Raw genomic sequence first — 25,045 nt, 5'->3', positions numbered from 1 at the left:
GCCGGTAACGAGATTGAACAAGGTATAGGGATACCGACGATCGAATCTCGGGCAAGTATCATACAGATAGACAAAGGGAATTGCATACGAGATTGATTGAATCCTTGACATCGTGGTTCATCCATGAGATCATCGTGGAACATGCGGGAACCAACATGGATATCCAGACCCCGTTGTTGGTCATTGACCGGAGAGATGTCTCGGTCATGTCTGCATGTCTCCCGAACCCGTAGGGTCTACACACTTAAGGTTCGATGATGTTAGGGTTATAGGGAAATAGTGTACGTGGTTACCGAAGGTTGTTCGGTGTCCCAAATGAGATCCCGTACATCACGAGGAGCTCCGGAATGGTCTGGAGGTAAAGATTTATATATAGGAAGTAAGATTTTGGACACCGGAAATGTTTTGGGCATCACCGGTAACGTATCGGGACCACCGGAAGGGTTCCGAGGGTCCACCAGGAGGGGCCACCAGCCCCGGGAGGCTACATGGGCAAGTGTGGGAGGAACCAGCCCCTTGGTGGGCTGGTGAGCCTCCCACCCATCCCAAGGCGTGGCAAAGGGAGGAAGGGGGGCAACCCTAGCCCAGGAGGGGGCCCAAGCCCACCTGGCGCGCCACCCCTCCTCTCTCTGCCATGGCCGTCACCTCCTGGCACCAAATGGTGCTGCCTCCACCCCTAGGGTGGGAATCCTAGAGGTGGCGCACCCTTCTCCCTCTCCTCCTATATATACCCATGAGTTGGGGCTGTTTTGGGACGACCAACCCTCTCTCTCTCTCGGCGCAGCCCTACCTCTCTCCTTCCTCGTCTTCCGCGGTGCTTGGCGAAGCCCTGTCGGAATCCCACGTAGCTCCATCGCCACCACGCCGTCGGGCTGCCGGAGCTCTCCCTCAACCTCTCCTTCCTCCTTGCTGGTTCCAGGTGTTGGAGATGTCACCGGGCTGCACATGTGTTGAACGCGGAGGTGTCGTGATTCGGCACGTATATCGGAATCACACCGCGATCTGAATCGCTGCGAGTACAACTCCATCAACCGTGTTCTTGTAACGCTTCTGCTTAGCGATCTTCAAAGGTATGAAGATGCTCTTCCCTCTTGCTCGTTGTTGGTCTCTCCATAGATAGATCCTTGTATGGCATAGGAAAATTTTGAATTTACTATGTTACCCAACAGAAACCTCCTTGCCTTTGTTACTAGTGTTCTTAGCCTTAACTTGTGGAACAAAATTAAACAAGACTAATCATTTGGCTAGATAAGAAGAACTCTTCTTTCGAAGGTCATCATTAATTGCTTTTAAGAACTCGTGCTCTTGCTCGAAGTTGAGCTTCTCGAAGCGTAGCTTCTCATGGGTTCTTGCAAGCTCTCTATGATCTTCTAGAGTAGTCTCATGAGATAACTTAAGAGTTTTTAAGTCTTGAGTTAGTCGTTTAATCTCTTTCTTATCGTCATCATTCGATTTCTCTTGACTAGCATAATAAATAGCAAGTTTATTTTTAGTGCATTCACTAGTTTTATCTAGAAGAAAGTCATCTTCTCCGAACAAGCCATCCTCATCACTGTTGAAATCAATATACTTGGGGTGTGATACCTTGGGGCCTTTAGCCCTGAAGCAGTTTTCGACTCCCTCATTTGTGAATCAAATAAGTCATAGGAGTTGGTGGAAACAAGTGCAATGCCGGCAACACCTTCATCTTGACTATAGTCAGAGTGGGAGTGATAGCTTCTCTCGAAAGGTGATCAGATTCGGAGCCAGAAACCCATTCACCAACATGAGCTTGATGTCTTCTTCTTGAACTGCTCTTGGTGTATTTGTCCTTCTTCTCCGATTCCTTGCCTCTTCGGCAGTGTCTTCATTCATAGTGATCTTCTCTGCTCCTTCTCTCTCTGAGAGGTGACTCATCTCTTGAGCTTCATCCGCGAGGTGACTCTTCTCTTCGTTTGTAGGGAGCCAAGCACTCATTTGAGTAGTGTCTGAGTTTCCCACAATTGTAGCAGTTTCGGTCACGAATGGACGAACGCTTCTCATCATGTCTTGAACTTGAGCTTCTATCTCTGCCTCTACTCTTGTAGAACTTGTTGAATTTTCTGACCATGAGGCTTATCTCTTCATCAATGAGAAGATTGTCTTTTGAAGTAACGGGGGCATCACATGAAGCTTTATAAGCACCGCTTGACTTGTTGTGCAGCTCATCTTTCTCTTTGAGTGACATCTCATGAGCAACAATCCTACCAATGACTTCAGTTGGCTTGAGATCTTTGTAATTTGGCATCATTTGGATCAATGTGCACACTGTGTCATACTTGCCATCAAGAGCTCTAAGTATCTTCTTGATGATGAATTTGTCGATCATCTCTTTGCTTCCTAAGCCGGAAATCTCATTAGTGATGAGAGATAGCCTATTGTACATTTTAGCGACTCCTTCACCATCCTTCATCTTGAACTTGTCAAGCTGACTTTGAAGCACATCCAACTTAGATTCTCTGACTGAATCAGTACCTTCGTCCATATCAACCAAAGTATCCCAAATCTCTTTTGCATTCTCAAGATGACTTATTTTGTTGAATTCTTCGGGGCAAAGGCAGTTGAATATGACATCGCAGGCTTGAGCATTGAGTTGCAACATCTCCAAAGAAGTTACCTTGCACACCAACACAGATAACAACCCAAACATGAGGATTAAAGCCAAGAATGTGCATCTTCATTTTATGCTTCCAACTAGCAAAATTAGTGCCATTGAAATAAGGACCTCTACGATGATAATTTCCCTCACTAGATGCCATACTCTCCTAGGTTGCTAAACCAATGAAATGGAGACCAAAACTCTGATACCACTTGTAGGATCAAAGAATTATAGATACATTGGAGACGTATCATGGCCCCTAGCGGTCCAAGAGGAGTGCACATCAGCGCGCGCGCGGCCCTAGCGCCCGCCCTCTTTGACCAATGGTGAATCACGCGTCACCGAAGGCACAATCAATACGAAAGGGGGAGCAACGCTATTTGTAGGATCGAAAGTATGACTAGAGGAGGGGTGATTAGACTACTTGACAAGATAAATTTTTTGCCTTTTCCTAATTTTACTTGAGAGGCGGCTACGACAGTTATCACAAGTCAACTACACCCCACACATGAAGTTCTAATAGTATTGCAGTGGAAAGTAAAACATGCAAGTGTAAAGTAGAGGAGTAAGGTAGGGAGATCAAACGCATGAGGTTGACACGGCGATTTTTGGCATGGTTCTGATAGGTGGCGCTATCATACGACCATGTTAGTGGATACTTCAACCCACGGAGGGTAACGGCTGTGAGAGTCCACAGAGGGCTCCAACCACGGAGGGTCCACAAAGAAGAGGCCTTGTCTATCCGACCACAGCTTCCGTCCATGGAGGACTAGCCTTACTCACGGTAGATCTTCACGAAGTAGGCAATCTCCTTGCCCTTACAAAGATCTTGGTTCAACTCCACAACGTGAAGTATGAGGCTCCCAAGCAACACCTAACCAATCTAGGAGGCACCACCCTCCAAAAGGTAATAGATGGGGTAGATCAATGAAATCCTTGCTCTTGTGTTTCTAAAGATAGTCTCCTCAACACAAATCTCTCTCTCATAGAATATGCATGGGTAGGAGAGGTTGATATGGTGGAAAGCAGTTTGGAGAGGCTAGAGATCAAGTTTCAAATGATAGGATTGGAATATCTTGGTCTCAACACATGAGTAGGTGAATCTCTCTCAGTAAATGGATCTGGAAATGAAGTGTGTGTTCTGAGTGCTTCTCCCACGAATGAGAGGTGGGTGAAGGGGTATATATAGGTAGCAGCCAAAATCCAACCATTACACAGAAAAGAGCAAACTCGTTGACACCGAAGTGGACAACTCGGTGGTACCGATTAGCACTAAAGTGGTGAACTTTGAATCTCAGTGAGACCGATATATACAACTCGATGGAACTGAAAAGGTGACTAACGCTAAGATGGCCAAACTCGGTGGCACCGATACTCAAACTCGGAAATTCCGATTATGTGTATCTTGGCAACAGAATGTTGGTCACACTGAACTCGGTAGCACCGATCTAGTTTTGGTTGCACCGATTTGGTGGGAATGGCTTCGGTTCTGCCTTCGGTTTAAACTCAGTGGGTCCGATGTGGCAATGTTGGTGACAACGAATTTGTGAATGTGGAACTTGACAGAGTGGATATGTGGGAGAAATGACTAAGTGTTTTTGTGGCTAACTTTGAGCATTTGAGCAATCAGTGCATTTTACTACCTCACCCCCTTTTAATAGTATTGACTTTCCTATGGACTCAAAAGTGATTTCTCACAAATATAAAATGAAGAGTCTTCTAGCTTGAAGCTTGAGCCAATATTATTCCTTTCTTGCATCCAGGGGAATCTCCACATAAAACTTAAGCCATAGCATATTTTGAACTTTTCTGAAATATACTTGGAAAACACATTAGTCCAATGATGCATATGTTGTGATCAATTATCAAAACCACCCTAGGGCGCAATTGTGCTTTCACCATTTAATGGTGAAAGGAGAACGGGCGCCGCATCATTTCCCCACTACTTACCCTGAGGAAGGACAGGGGGTTTGCCGCCCGTGTACGACGTGACCACTTGTTGCAAAGTGTGCTGTTTGGGCGGCCACCCCTCTCCACCAACACCGTTCCTGCCGGGACTACGCATTGTGGGAAAGGTCATCAAAAGTCATCATGACCGCACGAAAACGCGGCCACACATGCCCGTGCAGTGTTGAAAGTGCAGTCATGCCCTTAATCATGTTTTGGTGTTGCTGACAACACACATATAGATAATTAATCACTAACCCTTCTTAAGCTATTGTGAATGATCATGTGTTGATAAGGACAAACTCATGGGCTAACAAGGACAAGATCAAGATAAGCATTCCTGAGCACTACATGCTTGATCCTTGTGGATGTTCACATGGTGGACAAATGAAGATAAACATATAAGCTAGGCTTTCTACATTGTGTATGGGAGAGCTACTTGAAGACTTCATCATGTCTTGCTTTCAACATTGAGACAAGAAGAAACAACAACATCAAGCTCAAGTGAAAGGGCTAACTCAAGGTATCAGTTACTTTGATGTTAGCGGTGCGAAGTGATGATCAGCGAATAAAAGTACACACTCAAGTATGGATCATCGGTATCCCTTTTACAATTCTTGAGACTTTAGGGATCCCGCACTATTAAGAGGGGATCACAGGTTTTTGTGATGAACTTGCTCAAACTAGATATTCACTATCCTACTCAATACCACATATTCTCCACTCTGTTCCTATCTCAAAACAGGTCTATTGCCTCGGACTTCCGGGTCCCTCCGGACGTCCGATGGCCGGACGACCGGCAGGCTTCGGAAATCCGGAGCCCTCCACCAGTAGTATTTGAGTCATATAACTCGGATTTCCGGCTCCCTCCGGACATCCGAGGGCCGGACGTCCGACCAGCGTCGGAAATCCAGAGCCCTGCACCAGAAGAACATGAGCTCTATAACTCGGATTTCCGGCTCCCTCCGGACGTCCGAGGGCCGGACGTCCGTCCCCTTTCGGAAATCCGGAACCTCCCACCAGAAGAAGTTGAGTCGAATAACTCCGATTTCCGGTCTTCTCCGGACGTCCGGTCGCTGTTCAATTCACAGTATTTTCAGTCATATCTACAGCCCTCGGACGACCGACCCCTGTCGGACGTCCGACCCCTTGCGGACGCCCGGACTTCCGGAAACTGTCGGACGTCTGGACCCTGTGTGACTTAAAGTGTCCCCAACGGCTGTTTTACACTCCCCACTATATATACCCCTCTCCCACTTCGTGAGAGCGTGCCAAAAACACAGCCATATCCTCATAAGAACACATTTCCACCTCACACGCATTTGCTCACACCAAATCTTAGATCCCAAGAGCATTCGTGAGCCCCTTTGAGAGTTGTTCCAATCAAAAGATAGATTGTCTCCCTCTCCTTCTTCCCACCAAAGTGATTTGTGATTTGAGCAAGTTTTGAGCAATCCCCGTGATCTTGTTACTCTTGCAGGTTGGAGACTCCTAGGCAGTAGGAGTTCTTCGGAGAGGAATCAATCCGTGTGATTTCCCCCGGAAAAGTTTGTGAGGGTTTGGAAGCCACCTCAAAGGCTTACCACTAGTGGTTGAGAAACGCCTTCGTGGTGTTATCTCAAAGGGAGAATAGGGTGAGCCTTCGTGGCGTTGGTGTGCCTTCGTGGTAACATCCACCTCTCTAACGGTGACTAGCTTCCCTCCAAGGAAGTGAACATCGGGATACATCTTTGTCTCAGTGACCCTGGTTATCCTTAACCCTAACTCCTTACTTGTGGTTTACTTGTGTTACTTGAGCATACGTACATTGCATATTGTTTGCTCTCATTATATTATGTTGGCTATTTCTTGTACAAGATTAATCATTCAAGCATACCTTCTATATCCACACGTTCATACTTGCAGCTCTTGATATATCGTGTGATATAGTGTGATCTAGTATCTTGTGTTGTTCACCTACTTGTCGTGTGATATAGCTCAAGTAAGTTTGTGTAACTTACTTGTGCTTGTTAGTAATTGTATTGTGCCCATCTTGGTAGATCGTGTTGTTGATACACGTTGCAGTGCCTAGTGCATTTAGGATTTGTGCTTGACAAGTACTCTCTTAGTTTATTTCTGCATTACTTTCAAGCCAAATCCGAAGAAGTTTTTAAATAGCCTATTCACCCCCCCCTGTAGGCGTCATCGAGGTCTTTCCAAGTGTTTTGGGCCTAGCCTAACAATGATGCGCTTGCGCGTGTATGGCCCAGGCCCACGGGCTACTGTCAGTGTACTAAGGAATGGGGGTCCTTAGAACCCAGACTTAGGCACGGGCAATCGCGGCCCCATAGCTGGTGACAAATTGTCAGGCTCACACCAACATCCGAAGTAAGCCAAAGCCAAGGCCGAAGCAGGACGACAAGACCCTCACTAGTTAGTAAAGCCGACCACAAGCAATGCCTGGCAAGATCCCAGCCCGCCAAGCCACCGCTTCACCTCACCAGGGGGCTGATTGTCTACATTAGCTGAGGTGTCGAGTGGGCAAGGTGGGCAGGCGGGGCTGGCAGGGGCACGTAGCCACAACAGCGGGCATGTTGCAGCTTTAATGACACCCGTCCCGCGGTGTGGCAGAAGAATAGGAGGTAGCTGGGAGGACGACATAGAAGGAGAGGCAATCCTTGCCGGGGAACGTCGCCGGCGCGCCACCTCATGGCGCATTCCTGTCCTAGTCCGTCAAAGTTAGGTATTTCCCACAACCTGTCATGACAAACAATCTCTGTGGCTACAGTACACACTGTACACCCAGAAAAAGACTACTATAGCCATTGTGGTGACCCCTTGAACTATAAAAGGAGGGCTAGGGCTACCTTTTAGGGGGTCGACACCGTGTTCAATTTCACGTGTAGCCGCACCTCTCGAGTATCCTTTCCGGGTTGTTACGCTCATGTATTTGAACCCACATAATCAACCAAACACAGACATGACGTAGGATTTTACGCTCCCGAGCAGCCCAAACCTGTATAAACCCCGTGCGATCTGGTCGACTGATGCTCTTCGTGCACTCGAGCCCCCTACAAAACCGTAAAGGGACCCCATAGGTCCCATAGATCATCGTTTCTCCCCGACAGTCGGCGTTGAAAGGATCAATATGGTTGACTAGAGGGGGGTGAATAGACAACGACCACTTTTTAATTAATCTTAGCAAGTTAAGGTAAACAACATATGGGTTCACAAATATTATGACAATGAGGTGAACCCTAATGGAGCTAACAACGAGAGCTATTAAGACAAGTAAGATATAGTCAACAATATAAGCATACACAAAGTAAAGGTTAGAGATAACCACAAGTGGAACCGATGGAGACGAGGATGTGTTACCGAAGTTCCTTCCCTTTGACAGGAAGTACGTCTCCGTTGGAGCGGTGTGGAGGCACAATGCTCCCCAATTAGCCACTAAGGCCACCGTATTCTCCTCACGCCCTCGCACGATGCAAGGTACCGTGATTCCACTATAGGTGCCCTTGAAGACGGCGACCGAACCTTTACAAACAAGGTTGGGGCAAACTCCACACAAAGCTTGGAGGCTCCCAACTAGACCACGAAGCTTCACCACAATGGAATATGGCTTCGAGGTGACCTCAACCGTCTAGGATGCTCAAACACCCAAGAGTAACAAGATCCGCAAGGGATTGGTCGGGGAATCAACTTTTCTCTTGGTGGAAGTGTGGATCTAGGCCTTCTCAACCAATCCCTAAAAAATCAACAAGTTTGATTGGCTAGGGAGAGAGATCGGGCACTTTTGAGCTTAGGAAGCAACAATGGAGCTTGAGAGGGTAAGAGATAAGGTTCCACAGCTAGAAGAACCCTTTATATAGTGGGGGGGAATCCAACCGTTTTCCCACTCTCTGCCCGAGCTCCAGCGGTACTACCGCTAGCTGCAGCGGTACTACCGCTGGCACTGCAGCGGTACTACCGCTGACCAGGGGCGGTACTACCGCTGACTAGTGGTACTACCACTGGTTGCAGCGGTACTACCGCTCGCATTCCAGCGGTACTACCGCTGGGCCCCTGGTAGTGCAAAAGCACTACCACCGCCAAGAAAGTCTTCGCAAAAAGGTCCGTCCACGAACAACCGCTAGGCAGGCGGTACTAAGCTCCTGGAGCGGTACTACCGCTGACCAGGGGCGGTACTACCGCCAGCCAGCGGTAGTACCGCTGGCTGCAGCGGTACTACCGCTAGCATTCCAGCGGTACTACCGCTGGGGACCATTTTGCAAGGAGGAAAGAAACACAGTGGCGGGGGCCGCTCCAAAGATGAAGGTAAGGGAAAATATGTGAAGTGTGCGCGTGCAAAGATAGATTCCACCCAAGCCTTTCCACTACGGTTCCCCTCTTAATAGTACGGCTTTCCTATGACTCAAATAAAGAGAATCGTAGAGAGCGTCGTGCTTCCGTTCCATGAATGAGGAGGCGAGTCGTCTTGTGCCGTTGACGTGTGTTATCTGAAACCTTAACACACACGGTTAGTCCTTTACGGTACTGTCATCAATCACCAAAATTACTTAGGCATAAACTATGCCCCAACAATCTCCCCCTTTTTGGTGGATTGATGACAATACCGGATTTGCACAGAGAATAATATGAGAACAAAAAGATAGAGATATATGACAATACGGGGCATATGACTCACAGCATATGATGGAAATAAATCTCACATAAGTTCATGTCTCACAAACAAAAGCAAACTAGAAGCAAACCAAGTTCGAAGCAAACCACGAAAGAAAGCAAAGCAAAGCAAAGTTCGACTCTGAAAGCAAGTAAATCCAGCTCCTAGACTCTCTCCCCCTTTGGCACAAGACACCAAAAAGGGGCACACCTAACGCCACAGGTGGTTACTCCTCGTCCTCAGCATCGCCAGACTCGTCGGTACCCTCCGGATCGTCCCGCTCCTCCTCTTCTGCCTCATCGCCATACCACCGGTACCCTTGAGCCTGCATCCAAGTAGCCTCTGGAGTGATGTCATCCTCTGATCCGCTGGAGATGTCAACATCAAGAGTCCTTAGAACACGCTTGTGCCTCTGGTGGCTCTCCTTCTGAGCCACGTGCGTCTGGTACTGACCCTTAGCCTGCATACAGAATAGAGTCTTCATCTTATCCTGCAGTTTGATGGCCCAAGATGGCATGGCAGAAGAGCGGGACTGAGAGGCGGTTCCTCTGTCAGCAGCAGTCTCTGTGTCAGTATCCATGTGCTGAGAGGAAGTGGATGGGTTGGCCCATTTATCCTTGACGCGAAGCTTGACAGGGTCGTGCACAATGTAGTCAGACTGAATGTAGAGCTCCTCCTGCGGATAAGTATCTTGCCACTTCTGATGAATATAAGCGAACAGATAGGGCTCGTAGATGGGAACCTTACGCATCATGATGCAGTTCCAGAGCTCCGTGAACATCACATCAGAAATATCAAGAGGGGCAGACTCCTTAGTCATAGCCTCCTCACAGAGCAGCAGCATCTCAGCCAAAGAGCCATGAACCTCGTCGAAGTTACCAATGCGAGGGAAGAGGGTGTTGCAGAAGATCCGATGCATGATGTCCAAATGCTTGGGGAGCACACCCTTCCTCACATAGAGTTGCTGCAGTCTGTCCTTGGCTGGGGGCCTATCAGTGGGGGCTACAGCATGAGGACGCGACCCAAGTGGAGTGTCAGCTCCCTGACACTCAACCTTGAGGAATGCCATGAATTCACGCCAGGTACCGGTCATCTTCTGAGTCCCAGTCATCCATACCGTAGAGCGCTCTTGATCCGGAGAGAAGTGGACCGTGACATAGAACTGAGCAACAACAGTGGGGTCAAAATCTGTCTTGAAAGTGATGATGTCCTTGATGCCCAGTTTGTCAATCAGAGAGAGGGCGTCACCAAAATAGTCCAGGTTCCGGTGAAGATGAGCTAGGTCAATCCACTGAACGGGGACAAAGTTCTTCTTGAAATGCATGACAATATCACGGTAGATCCTGCAGTGATCCTTTACCCAAACATGGTCAACATTCTTGATCACAGCCCTCTCTTGGAGATAATGGTTCTGAGTGCGGAACCGCAGAAAGTCCTTGGGGGGCATTTTGCGGACATTGATCCCCTTGTCCTTGCTCGCGGTCTTCTTGAAGGACTGTTTTTTGGTTGCAGACCTGAAGTGGTAGAACCCTCTGGAGCCTCTGGGTTGCGATAATGCTTGGACTGCGTGTCTCGTGGGGGGTTCGAACAGCGAGAACTACCTGTGACACAAAACACACAGCGAAAAAGAAGCAACAAAAAGAGTCAAGGCAATGAACTAGAAAAGGCAGAAAAATAAACACTCATTGCCAAGCACATGAAAAGAATGCACAGTGAATCCTCCTGGCGGTAGTACCGCTACCCCTGGCGGTAGTACCGCTATCCCTGGCGGTAGTACCGCTGGGGGTCCTAGCGGTATTACCGCTACCCCTCGCGGTAGTACCGCTGGGATTTGATTTTCAGATCTGACAGATAAAATAGACCTCATGGATAGGGCTACACGATTTTTACGAGGGGCATGGGCTGTATATGAACACTAAGAACTCCACCACAACCCTACACACATGAGAATCACAGGTATCACCGAAATAAGTACATGCCTAGGCAAGAGAGAGCAAGTTTTAGATCTAATCCAAACATAGTTCAAGTGCCTGATCTAAAACAAGTAAATCCTAGAGCATGGCAAAATAATCAGCAACGATTCATAGGACCTACACTCCCCTCAAATATCTCCTTCATGCCATCCAAGAACAAGGCACAAGATCCAAACCCCCAATGCTCCTAACCCTAGAACAAGAACATCAACCAAGAGAAGAAGGTGAGGAGCTTTACCGGGATTCATGGCCCTTGGAGGAGGAAGGAGAAGTGGAGCAAACCCTCCAATCCAACGGAGAGAAGGAGCTCCACGAATAGAGATCAAAACAGGGGGATTTCGGGCTAGGGGAGGGAGGAGCCGCGAGGAAGAAGAAAGAGCCTGGGAAAAACGGGCTCCCCTCCTTTATATAGCACAAGGGGTACGAGCCAGCGGTAGTACCGCTGTGGACTTGGCGGTAGTACCGCTGGATGCAGCGGTAGTACCGCTGGGGTCCTGGCGCCAGTACCGCTCCCCCTTGAGACTGCCCTAAAAATTTCCTAGCAGGTCATGTTAGATGGGAATCCTGGCGGTAGTACCGCTATCCCTAGCGGTAGTACCGCTGGGGTCCTGGCGGTAGTACCGCTACCCCTGGCAGTAGTACCGCTGCAAATGACACAACGCGGCCTAGGATAAGAGAAGAACTTGGGCAAATGACAAGTAAGAAAAAAATAGCACCTAGAAATATGTATTGACTTGTCATTGTATATCCTTTCTTCTATACGAAAGAAAGGTGGGAGGGGCGGTGGCCGAGGCCACCTATGTTTGAGACAATGGTATGACACCGCGAAGAATTATCCTTGGGTTCATGACCAATGCTCACCTTTGAAGCACAAGTGCCATTTGACAATGGCTAAAGTGAAAGACTAGATTGATTTATGCATAATGGGGGGAGGGAAAGTTCATTGAGAGAACAACACTCCCCCTATGTCCATGCCTACATCTAGACCAAGATGGAATCCAAAGTGAGGTGCAACATGCCTAGTTTCAATCCACATTACTTGAATCAATGATATTTAGCTCATGCCTTAACTCCCGGAACCTTGCTTCATCTAGAGGCTTAGTGAAAATATCTGCAAGTTGCTCTTTAGTGTGGATGAAGTGCACCTCAATATCACCTAGCTTGATATGTTCACGAATGAAGTGATGGCGAATATCAATATGTTTGGTTTTGCTATGTTGCACTGGGTTGAGGGAAATCTTGATAGCACTTTGATTGTCACATAGAAGAGGCACTTTGTCACAAGTGACACCATAATCCTTTAAAGTTTGCCTCATCCATAGCAATTGTGCACAACAACTTGCAGCTGCCACATACTCAGCTTCGGTGAATGATAAGGAGACGCAATTCTGCTTCTTTGACGACCAACTTACCAATGAGCGACCAAGGAATTGGCATCCTCCAGACATTGACTTCCTCTCCACACAATCTCCTACCCAATCTGAATCAGAATAGCCAACTAGATTGAAGTTTGCTCCTTTGGGATACCAAAGGCCAAAGTTTGGGGTATGAGCCAAATATCGAAAGATTCGCTTAACAGCCATGTAATGGCTTTCTTTTGGTGCGGATTGAAACCGTGCACATATCCCTACACTCAACATAATATCCGGTCTAGATGCACAAAGGTAAAGGAGGGATCCAATCATGGAGCGATATACCTTTTGATCCACTGCTTTACCATTGGGATCACTGTCAAGCTTGCATCTTGTTGGCATGGGGAACTTGACCGGTTTGACATCTTCGAGCTCGAACCGTTTGAGCATGTCTTGAGTGTACTTGGCTTGTTTGATGAATGTCCCTTCTAGACCTTGTTTAATCTCGAACCCGAGGAAGAACTTCAACTCTCCCATCATGGACATCTCAAACTTCTCAGTCATTAGTGCAGCAAATTCTTCATTGAAGGAAATGTTAGGAGAGCCAAAGATAATATCATCAACATATAGTTGGCATATGAACAAATCCCCTTTAATCCTCTTAGTAAAAAGAGTGGGATCTATCTTCCCAATTTCAAACCCACGATCTTGTAACAACTCAGTAAGATACTCATACCACGCGCGTGGGGCTTGTTTAAGGCCATAGAGTGCCTTATTAAGTTTGTACACATGATTGGGGAGCTTGGGATGTTCGAATCCCGGGGGTTGTTTGACATAGACCAACTCATTCAAAGGACCATTAAGAAATGCACTTTTCACATCCATTTGTTGTAATTTGAAGTTATGATGAGAAGCAAATGCAAGCAACATGCGAATAGATTCTAGACGAGCAACAGGGGCAAAGGTTTCACCGTAGTCGATACCCTCGACTTGGGAGTAGCCTTGAGCCACCAATCTTGCCTTGTTTCGAATCACAATCCCATTGGCATCTTGCTTGTTCCTGAATATCCATTTGGTCCCGATGACATTATGTTCCTCCGTTGGCCTAGGCACTAAATCCCAGACTTGGTTGCGCTCGAAGTTGTTAAGTTCTTCATGCATGGCCATAAGCCAATCCTCATCATCGAGCGCTTCCTGTACCTGTTGAGGTTCACAATACGAGACAAACACGTGATGCTCACAATAATTCCAAATCTGTTGACGAGTGGATACTCCCCTTTTTAAACTGCCAAGTACATTCTTCATAAGATGTGACTTGACTCTCAGCTTGTTCGCAATTTTGGCTGCTCGACGCTCCAAGAGTTCTTCATTAGATAACGGGGGAGCATTGACTTGTTTACTTTGCTTGCCCTTGCGTCTTGAGCCGGTTGTTGGTGCTCCAGAAGGGAATTGTGAGACAGCCTCCTGATCATCTTGTCCTTCGACTTGAGCAGGCTCACTAGTTTGTTCTTGTATTTGTGGTTGCTCTTGATCTTGATCTTGTGCTTCTACTTGGTCTGGATCTCGGGGTTGCACTTGATCTTGATCATGAGTAGGTTCGGAGTCTTGGGGTAGTGCTTGAATATCCTGAGACACATCATCATTGTTGGGCAATTTATCTTGACCTTGAGCTTGTTTATTTTGTTGAGAGTCCTCTCTTTGTTCATCGGAAGCGTGTGGGGCTTGTGGAGGTGATGGCTCCACTTGAGTAGAGCATTGTCCTTCTCCTTCGGCCACAAGGGGTTCCTCAATGGGGAGTATTTGACCTATCCCCATTCTTCTTATGGCTTGGGGAGGAATTTCATCACCTACATCACAAAGACCACTTTGCTCCACTTGGGAGCCATTATTTTCATCAAACTCTATGTTACACGTCTCCTCAATTAGTCTGGTGGACTTTTTGAGGACACGGTAAGCATGACAGTTTGTAGCATAACCAACAAAGATACCCTCATGTGCTCTAGAATCAAATTTAGCTAACCGTGCACCTTTCTTGAGAATGAAACACTTACAACCGAATACCCGGAAGTACTTGAGATTGGGTTTGTTTCCAGTTAGAATCTCATACGGAGTCTTGTTCAAGCCTTTGCGGATGTAGAGCCGATTGGATGCATGACATGCTGTGTTGATGGCCTCTGCCCAGAAGTTATATGGAGATTTAAATTCTGCCATCATTGTCCTTGCAGCGTCTATCAAGGTCCGGTTCTTCCTTTCTGCCATGCCGTTTTGTTGAGGGGTATATGGTGCAGAATATTGGTGTTTTATTCCCTCATCACCTAGAAACTCATCTAAGGTGTAGTTCTTGAACTCGGTGCCGTTGTCACTTCTAATCATCAAGATCTTTGCTTCATGTTGACGTTGCGCTTCATTAGCAAAGTTGATGACCGTTTGTTGAGTTTCACTCTTCTTTTTAAAGAAATATACCCAGGTATATCTTGAGTAGTCGTCAACAATCACTAAGCAATACTTTCTGCCTCCAAGACTATCAAATGATGGAGGACCAACCAGATCCATATGGAGAAGTTCCAATGGCCTCTTAGTGTAGATAAGAGTCGTTGGACGATGAGCAGTTTCATGAATCTTTCCTTCAATGCAGGCACTGCAAACACGATCTTTAGCAAAGCTCACATTTGTTAGTCCACGAATATGGTCCCCTGTCAGAAGACTTTGCAAAGATCTCATATTGACATGAGCTAAGCGGCGATGCCAAAGCCAGCCCACGTCAACTTTAGCCATTAAACATGTCGCAGTCTTAGTGGGTCGCTTTGAGAAGTTCACCACATAAAGACCATTTTCGACATGTCCAACATAGGCTACTTTAAGAGTCTTGCTCCTCAGGAGGACCACAGTATCAAGATTAAAGAATGTGGAAAAACCCATAATTGCGAGTTGCCGAACCGAAAGTAAATTGTAGGCAAGTGACTCAACAAGCATGACCTTCTCAATAGATAAATCTTGAGATATGACCACCTTACCAAATCCCAATACCTTTGAAGAGGATGCATCGGCGAATTGGACATGGGTGGGCATAGATGGAGAAGGATGCACATCCACCACTAAGTCCTTGCTTCCGGTCATATGATTTGTTGCTCCACTATCGAGCAACCATGACACCCCACCGGAAGCAAACTCCTGCAATATATCAAGGCTTGGTTTTAGGTACCCATTTTTTAATGGGTCCTTTCATGTTAGAGACAAGGGTCTTAGGAACCCAGATAGCCCATTCAATATCCTCATCGTAGGAACCAACAAATCTGGCATAAACATGCCCATCACTAGCACAACATAAGACATAAGAACAATTGAATTTGCCGGCTGTGTTAGTAGGAATGGTTTTGCCCTTCTTGAGGTTTCCATAGTCCACCTTGTTCCTGTTCACCTTCTGAGTCCCCTCACCCTCTTTGACAAAGATGTCCATGAGGGTGGGAGATCGTTTGTTCCTGTTCCTTCTTTTACCTTTTGACTTGGAGGTAAGTCCAAGTCCCTCCTTTCCTACAACACCCTTTTGAGTGCTCAAGAGGTCGTTCAGACTCTTCTCACCTTGTATGCATGCCACAAGGCCCTTCTCAAGTTTCTCCTTTAACTTGGCATTTTCCTCCACAAGATGTACATGCTCACAACAGGGGTTAGTTGCACAAGCATTATCAATTAACACAAAGGGAGGGCAAGTAGAGATCTCCTTGGTAAGCTTTGCTTGGAGTTGATCATGAGACTCTTTCAGAGAGAAATGAGCACCTTTCAAGACCTTGTGGTCCTTGTCAAGTGTGTCAAACTCCTCTTTGAGTCTGTCATGGCCAACCCCAAGAGCATACTGTTCAGACTTAAGCATACGAGTAAGAACAACATCATGATCTAGTTTCTTTTGCATTTTAGCGCAGTCATCGTTATATGACTCCTCGAGAGCCAACGAAGAGTGCGCTCCTCTTCTAGAGCATTAGATAATTCGGCAATTTCATCGGCATAGTCACGACTGTGTCCCTGAAGCTCGGAGATGGTCTCCTCATGAGACTCAATGAGGTCAGTGGCCTCACCCAGTTGTTCCAAGAGAGCAACAAAGTGCTTCTTGGGTTCTCCCTTAATAGTGCAGAGAAACTTGTCAAGATCATGCTCATTAAGTTCCCCAACATCACTATCTTCAACACAATTTAACAATGAAGGAGCAGAAGCAATGTTGGTCTTAATGATGGGAGTTACCTGATTGATACCTTTTGCCATGAGGCACTTGGTGATGTGGTTCTCGTTGGGGGCGTTGAAGAGAGACACCTTCTGGGGAGAGGTAGTGGCAATAGCAACAGTTGTCGTTGCCACTGTATCATCATCACCACCATCATCATCGGAAGGATACTCTTCAAGGGCCACCATCCCTTTTGGGTGAGGTTTCTTCACAAAGTTGTTCTTGATTGGAAATGATTTAGTTTTTTCTTTGCGAATGAGCTTGCCTCGTTGTCTTCCCTTTTCTCATAGGGACATTCTGCCATGAAGTGACTCACGTTACCACAGTTATAACATGTCCTTACTCGTTGTTTGGGTTTGAATCCACTCGAGTTGTTCTTGGTGAAGGTGGGTCTTGAGTTCCTCTTGTTGCCCCAGAATTGCCTTGATGCAAGAGCCATGTGCTCATGATAGGCATACTTTGTGTCTTCAGGGCAGCCCTCCTCTTCCTCATCTTCTTCTTCTTCTTCAAGCATTGCTTTTTCTTTCAACGCAAGGTTGGGTGAAGTTGTCTTTGATCGAACACGAGCAAGTGCATTGTCGGCTGTTTCGTTCATGATTGACATTGCAATGAATTCATCCAACACCTCACTGGAAGACAAGGAGTGGAAGTCTGGCCGCTGACGAATGACAGATGACATGGCTTTGTTGAAAGGCATGATGGCTTTAAGTAACTTGCGCTTGACCCGTGTATCATCCACATCCTTGCTCCCATGATCCTTGAGTGCCACAGCAATAGCAGTCACCCTCCGATAGAGATCACGAGGGTCCTCGTCTTCCTTCATCACAAACTCATCGGCCTTATCAAGTATCACTTCATAGTTGGATCGTTGAATGCTTGAGCTTCCCTTGTACAACACCATAATATGCTCCCAACAATCCTTGGCCAAAGTGAAGGGACGCAAGTGAGGAAGATCTTCAGGTGGCACTGCAGACTGGAGAATAAACAAAGCAGAGTGATTGTATTGATTGTGTGCATCTTCTCTTGGAGTGAGGTTGCTTGGATCATGGGGATAATATCCTTGCTCGATGATTCTCCACAAGTTTGTTGAGTTGTGATTCAAATGAGACTTAATAGAAAATACCCAGTTAGCAAAGTCACCTTTCACAAGCTTAGGAGGAGGACCAACAGGATTAAGACGTGGTGTGGGAACGGATCCTCCATAGACCATGGGGGGTGGAACTGAGGCATATGTTCCAGTCCCATCCTTTTCGTGAGATGAGGGAGGTCGCATACCTTTAGCCGCTTCCTTAGAGGAGTTGGCCTCCGAATCAGAAACGGTGGGTTTAACCACTATAGCCGGTTCGGGTGAACTTTTAAATCCCTCAATTAACTCTTTAAGCATGGTCTTGACCTCGTTCGTCAAGGACGTCTTGAGAGCGGCCATAGCCGTATTCAAGTCGTCCCTTGTGACCGAAGTCAAGTCCATGGCCTCGGGTTGCCCATGGTTAATTCCCTCTTCGCCTTCCATACTCTTCGGGTGGTTAAACCCTTAATAAAGAGACGTGGCTCTGATACCAATTGAAAGGATCGATATGGTTGACTAGAGGGGGGGGTGAATAGACATCGACCACTTTTTAATTAATCTTAGCAAGTTAAGGTAAACAACATATGGGTTCACAAATATTACGACAATGAGGTGAACCCTAATGGAGCTAACAACGAGAGCTATTAAGACAAGTAAGATATAGTCAACAATATAAGCATACACAAAGTAAAGGTTAGAGATAACCACAAGTGGAACCGATGGAGACGAGGATGTGTTACCGAAGTTCCTTCCCTTTGACAGGAAGTACGTCTCCGTTGGAGCGGTGTGGAGGCACAATGCTCCCCAATAAGCCACTAAGGCCACCGTATTCTCCTCACGCCCTCGCACGATGCAAGGTACCGTGATTCCACTATAGGTGCCCTTGAAGGCGGCGACCGAACCTTTACAAACAAGGTTGGGGCAAACTCCACACAAAGCTTGGAGGCTCCCAACTAGACCACGAAGCTTCACCACAATGGAATATGGCTTCGAGGTGACCTCAACCGTCTAGGATGCTCAAACACCCAAGAGTAACAAGATCCGCAAGGGATTGGTGGGGGAATCAACTTTTCACTTGGTGGAAGTGTGGATCTAGGCCTTCTCAACCAATCCCTAAAGAATCAACAAGTTTGATTGGCTAGGGAGAGAGATCGGGCACTTTTGAGCTTAGGGAGCAACAATGGAGCTTGAGAGGGTAAGAGATAAGGTTCCACAGCTAGAAGAACCCTTTATATAGTGGGGGAAAAATCCAACCGTTTTCCCACTCTCTGCCCGAGCTCCAGCGGTACTACCGCTGGCTGCAGCGGTACTACCGCTGACCAGGGGCGGTACTACCGCTGACTAGTGGTACTACCGCTGGTTGCAGCGGTACTACCGTTGGCCCGAGCAGTACTACCGCTGGGCCCCTGGTAGTGCAAAAGCACTACCACCGCCAAGAAAGTCTTCGCAAAAAGGTCCGTCCACGAACAACCGCTAGGCAGGCGGTACTAAGCTCCTGGAGCGGTACTACCACTGACCAGGGGCGGTACTACCGCCAGCCAGCGGTACTATCGCTAGCATTCCAGCGATAGCCAGCGGTAGTACCACTGGGGACCATTTTGCAAGGAGGAAAGAAACACAGTGGCGGGGGTCGCTCCAAAGATGAAGGTAAGGGAAAATATGTGAAGTGTGCGCGTGCAAAGATAGATTCCACCCAAGCCTTTCCACTACGGTTCCCCTCTTAATAGTATGGCTTTCCTATGACTCAAATAAAGAGAATCGTAGAGAGCGTCGTGCTTCCGTTCCATGAATGAGGAGGCAAGTCGTCTTGTGCCGTTGACGTGTGTTATCTGAAACCTTAACACACACGGTTAGTCCTTTACGATACTGTCATCAATCACCAAAATTACTTAGGCATAAACTATGCCCCAACAGGCGTAGAAAACCCCACCCTCTTCGACGACATCTTTGATGATGAGCGTCGCAAGCAAGTGTTGGATGCGATAGAAGTCAACTATGAGTTTTTCATCCGCTTCAGATGCTAAGGTTGCGGCCCATTAGTGAACATGGTCACCGATCATGTATGGCTGTAGCGCGTGTCATGTAACCCGCGCCACTATTATGTGATTGCCTATAAGGGTTTTCTTAGTAGTGTCATGTCACTGGGAGAAGGGCAGCACGACTCGTCGGCACATGGGAGCATTGGCAAGAGCAGGGATATTCCAACGAGTCTATGACAGTGTAATGACATGCTGGCGGGACAAGAAAGTATGGCGGTGAGGTAGGAGAAAGATGACATCACGGAGGGGGCTACGACGGTGTGAGCGTTGGGCGTGGACATGTGCACTGTCACGGGAGGCCGCCGCCGCAGCAACAGGGCACATCACAAGTCTCATGTCGGTTGCATGAGTTTGATGAAGGTGCTGCTACCGACCGTGTGCGAGATTGAGCCCCATGAATGACGCATGTCACATGTTGTTTTGCCACATGGCTTTCCTCGCCGGCTCAGCCTAGGTGCTCAACGAATTGCGCGAACCAAATATATACTTTAGGGAAGTAAGCTTTGGGGGATCCGTTAGGTGCGGAATAGTGGTTTCCCTTGAAAATTATTAGAAAAGTGAGACCAGGAGAACTTTTGGCAGTTTTAACATAGGTTTTTTTTAAAGATGCCCTAAGAAAGGGGCTTGAGAAATTAGGAAAGCCTCATATATATATTTGGTGTGGGCCGGGAGAGAAGGGCAACATATTCGAGTTGTTTTCAACTTCAATTGCCCTAGGCAGACCCAAAAGCCCGAAAAAACTGACCCTCAAATCATCCATAGTCAATAATGGTTACAAATTACACGATTCTCCAATAGTACGCCACTTACAAACTGGTACGAGTCAACCAGGCAGAATACAAAATATATGTGTGGAAAGCTAAATATGTTAATTTTGGTGACATAAAGAGAAGCGATTATTGAAAACAACACAATGGCGATCCAACGCGTTGCTGGCCATTCGCCACAGTAGTGTGAAAGCTCAATCATCTTTGAGCCTAGGCTTATACTTTAGCATGCCTTTCGCAGAAAGAGTTCAGCCTTTCAAGCCCATCCTCAAGAGATACCAAGTCAATGGCGAAAGTGATGCGAAGCCAATCCTTCATTCCTAGTGCACTACCTGCAAAAAGTTCATGTACATCAGGGCAGATTTGAGCAACAGAGTAGCAACAACCATTTTTTGTCCAAATTTCTGTTATTTTGTGTACATTTGTCGTTTTAGAGGAATTTCTGAGTGTGGATTTGCACTATCCCCATACCAGTGTACCCTCTATCTACGCTATTCAGTTTGCGTCAAGATTCGTGCTATTCTTTTGTAGGAATTTCTCTTTTTTGTTTCTTCCAAACAAGAGAACATTTTTTTATTAGAAAAGGAGGATTACCCCCGGCCTCTGCATCTGGGCGATGCATGCGGCCATTTTACTGATTATTCATAAAGACCTTACAAGAGAACATTTTACCTTGAAACTTTGCAGATCAAGTACACACAAGTGTCATTCATTGTATAAAATGTTTCCAGTTTATTTATGAAACATAAATTTGTGAAATTTCAAATTTCAAATGAATTGTATCATTTAGAAAAATTATGTTGCGCCAAAAAATCCTGAAATTTTATGTACATGGTAGTACTTGTGTGATGTTGATCCCCAAAGTTTCGAGTTCAAATGCCTTTTATTCGGGAGAAAAAAAAAGAAGTTTTCTTGCACAAACTTTGATGCAAGAATGGACGGTGAGCATAGAGGGTACACCAGTATATGGGTACAACCAGAACTTTCCCTTTCTTTCAGAGCAAAGTTCGAGCTATATATGGCTTGCTAGAAAAGTTGCGAATTCTGAAAGTGAGTTCTCGCATTCTTCAGTCAGTACTAATTTTTGAACGAGATCTTCTTTTGCGAATCCATTTAGTATAAATTTATTTCCAATTTAGCACGTCTATGTTATAAATATGATAAAATGGTAGAGTTGGAATAGGGCAAAGAACCATAAATCTGTTCCAACTTCCATACCAACTTTCTAGAACGAGTTCTCAACTCATAATTGGGCATGAAAGGTTGGTTTTGCAAAATCTATTTTAATTTACTAAGTAGTTTCTTCTATAACAATCACTGAATAAGATCATGAAACTAGTAATACACTCCATCCTTTAGATATAAATGTGTAATGCAGATAAAATTTTGTAGGGTCATGCATGTCTTGTCCGGTTCATTAATTCTTTGTATATAATTTGCTGCTTCCTTGGTAAATACATATTGTGAAGACTCTTGTACAATGAAACAGAGGAATTTTTCCAAAAGAGGGAGGTGGTCTTGCAAACTAGAAAATCTGCATATATACCTTTCTTCGAAATGGAGTCTTTTAATTTATTTTTTGCACCTTATCAAAGCGATACAACAACAAAAGAGTTTCAACATATATAGAACCTCACCTGGTAAAACTATTACAGATTCTTCTTTTGCCAGCTTGCAGCAGAAATCTATATCATCAGAAAAGCCATCCAAGCAAGAGAGGTCTAATTTAGCCTGAAGAACAAGCATCAACTCAGAGTTATATCCTCACTGGACTAGAATACAACTTAACCAGCTGATCTAGAGCATGTTAACCTACCATCACAAACATCGATCCCTCCGGTTTGTGCGGACATGTAATGCCCCTGATGCCCTTTATTTTACCGTAACATAAATCTGCCGAAGTTCTCAATAAATCAAGAATTTTGTTGAAGTATTCTTCCTTTGTGTTGGCTATAATTTGAGGGACTGCTCCCTGTGATAAACAATTATTTAGAATGTAAGACACTTGATGCAAACTTATGGTACGAGAGATAGATGGACATCTGTAAATCATATTATCTTAAACGATACATGTGGAAATGAATAGATTTTCATTCAAAAAAGCGGAAATCATAAGGCATATATATACCTGAATAAATGTTGCAGGATCACTTGTGATGTTAATGTAGTTTTGAATCGATTGGTCAACCTGTTAGGAGAAATAAAGACAAGTAACCAATCCATACAACCGGGTGATAAAAATAAGATTGTAAGCGTAACCTTTCAAGAACTACTGGCTCCACTTCGATAGCTAAAACTTGATATCCTATCAGCTAAGTGCTAAAATGTTTTATAAAGGATGAAGCGCAGAAACTATATACAGTGGATCGGCCCCCATCCTGAATGGAAAGATCAAAAATAGGGGATGCATCCAGTTATAGATAAAAAGATCACCTTGGTTTCCTTTAATATGCCATTCGGGTCACACGTTGCGATCCAGCCAAGTCGCCAACCAGGGACAAGCCATCTTTTTGATATAGCTCCCAAGGTGATGACCGGGGCTGTCTTGCCAAAAACACCCATTGGTATAAAAGGCTTATCCCCAAATGCCAAATGGTCGTAGACCTCATCAGCAATTATCAGTATGCCAAGTTCTCCTGCGGTTTCTGCAATCTGTTCATTGCAAGTACACGTTGCGCAAACTGCATCAGATGCAGAATAGTATTGAACAAACGGTAGAGTTACTAACTTTTTCTAGCAACATATACTCACTTGGGCCAAATGATCATGTGAGTAGACACTCCCACAAGGGTTACTGGGATTGATGATGAGCATCGCAACCGTGTTCTCATCAGCGATAGCCTTCAGAGACTCAAGGTCTGCCTCCCAGCCTCTTTCGGGGACGAGGTCGAAAATATCGAACCTCTAATTCGCTGAATGTGGTCCGTGACTCGTACATAGGAAAACCGGGTTTTGGGAGCAAGATGTTAGCCCCGGGCTGGGCAAGGACAGAGATCATGATCTCGATGGCTTGCACGCATCCGGAGGTCAGGTAGATATCATCTGGTGAAAGCTCATAAGGAAGGTCTCGAGATAGGTACTCTGCAATAGCACTGCGTTTTGACAAACGGATGTGAGATGCTCTGTCTGGGGATGGTAACTTTTGGAAACAGATAGTGTGATATTGGCCAGCAAAATTTTGGACAGACTAAATGTTACAGGCTGAAATTTTATCAAAATGAAGACTACCTCAAGCCAATAAATTCAGTTACTCGGATGAAACGTGTCCAATAAAAGTAGTCCTATATTAGTAGATTGTGTTGTTTTTATACTGATGCGAAATAGGAGTACATCAAACAGGGTAAGTACATTTATGAGAACACTCCAATATTCCAGTCGACTGGATAGTTTCCTTTCCTAGCCATACATGGAGGAGATTGGGTGCTAGCCATACACCGATGCTGGTGGAGTAGCCGGGAGCCGGCCCGTGGGTGGGTGGGTGGGTGGACGTGCTCACCTGCGTGCTTGGGGCACACCGACGGTGGGGGAGTAGCCGTTGTGCTTCCTGGAGCGGAGCGCGTCCACGACGGCGTCCTCGGCCTCCGGCGCGGTCCGGAAGCAGGCGGAGGAGGTGGGGTCGCCGTGGCCGAGCGGCACGACGGGGCGCGTCCCGGAAGCGTCCACGGAAGCGTTGAGACGGTTGAGCACCGAGCGGATGCTCATGCTCCCTGCGGCCGCCAGCGGCGTGCCGACCAATGGCCGGAAGAAACGCCATCGGGATGGGGTCACGCCCACGCCGTCGTCCCCGCGGCGGCTGCCGCTGCCGTTGTTCGCCATTCTCTGTGTGGCCGTACGTGTTCTTGGTTGCTTGCCCGTGTATTTTGTTCAAGGGATTCCTCGTTCTTGGTATTTAGTGCTCTACTACCAGTGTTTCTTTTAAGAGCATCTTCAACTCTATTATTTCAAGGCAACCGGGCTTCGTGATGGACAGAGCATCAGACACCGGGTAATACAACCAACTTGTCATTTGATTCTCGATGGTCAGTGGGTGCAAGTCTTCACTAGTCAACCAAACAACAGCTTTGATCTGTTTTCCTTGTCACATAAGTAGTACTCCATCCGTAAAGAAATACCATGTGCGTAGTGATCTAATCTAAATGCTCCTATATTAAGGAGTGGCATGCATATATATATATAAGCAAAAGTATAATGATGCAAGAGCATTTCCAACAGACACGCTTCGCTCGGCGTCTAAAAAACTTATATACAGCGTGTCCATCGTCAGGTTTAGTGTGGCGTGCAACGCTCGCTCCAGCAGCCACGCTGAAATGTAGCGTGCACGAGCAGCCGGGGTCTCACATTTCTTGCAATTTGATACAGATTTCACACATTTCCTCAACACAAAACACATGACATATAAATTTAAATCACAAACATCATTCAACCA

General features: G+C 46.2%; 1 pseudogene across 1 annotated transcript; it reads right to left on the bottom strand.

Moving 5' to 3' along the window:
• Window positions 1–20,578: 20,578 nt before the first annotated feature.
• Window positions 20,579–24,592, bottom strand: LOC123404002 (annotated as a pseudogene). Its single transcript, XR_006611609.1, has 7 exons — window positions 24,116–24,592; window positions 23,371–23,711; window positions 23,053–23,271; window positions 22,748–22,807; window positions 22,436–22,591; window positions 22,257–22,350; window positions 20,579–20,951 (listed from the first exon to the last, which is right to left on the bottom strand). The product of XR_006611609.1 is annotated as a nicotianamine aminotransferase 1-like (transcript).
• Window positions 24,593–25,045: the final 453 nt, after the last annotated feature.

This window comes from Hordeum vulgare, chromosome 6H (genome assembly GCF_904849725.1).
Source record: "Hordeum vulgare subsp. vulgare chromosome 6H, MorexV3_pseudomolecules_assembly, whole genome shotgun sequence".
Taxonomy (NCBI): Eukaryota; Viridiplantae; Streptophyta; class Magnoliopsida; order Poales; family Poaceae; genus Hordeum; species Hordeum vulgare.
Note: the sequence above shows the minus strand (reverse complement) of the source record. Positions and strands in the feature narration are given on the sequence as shown.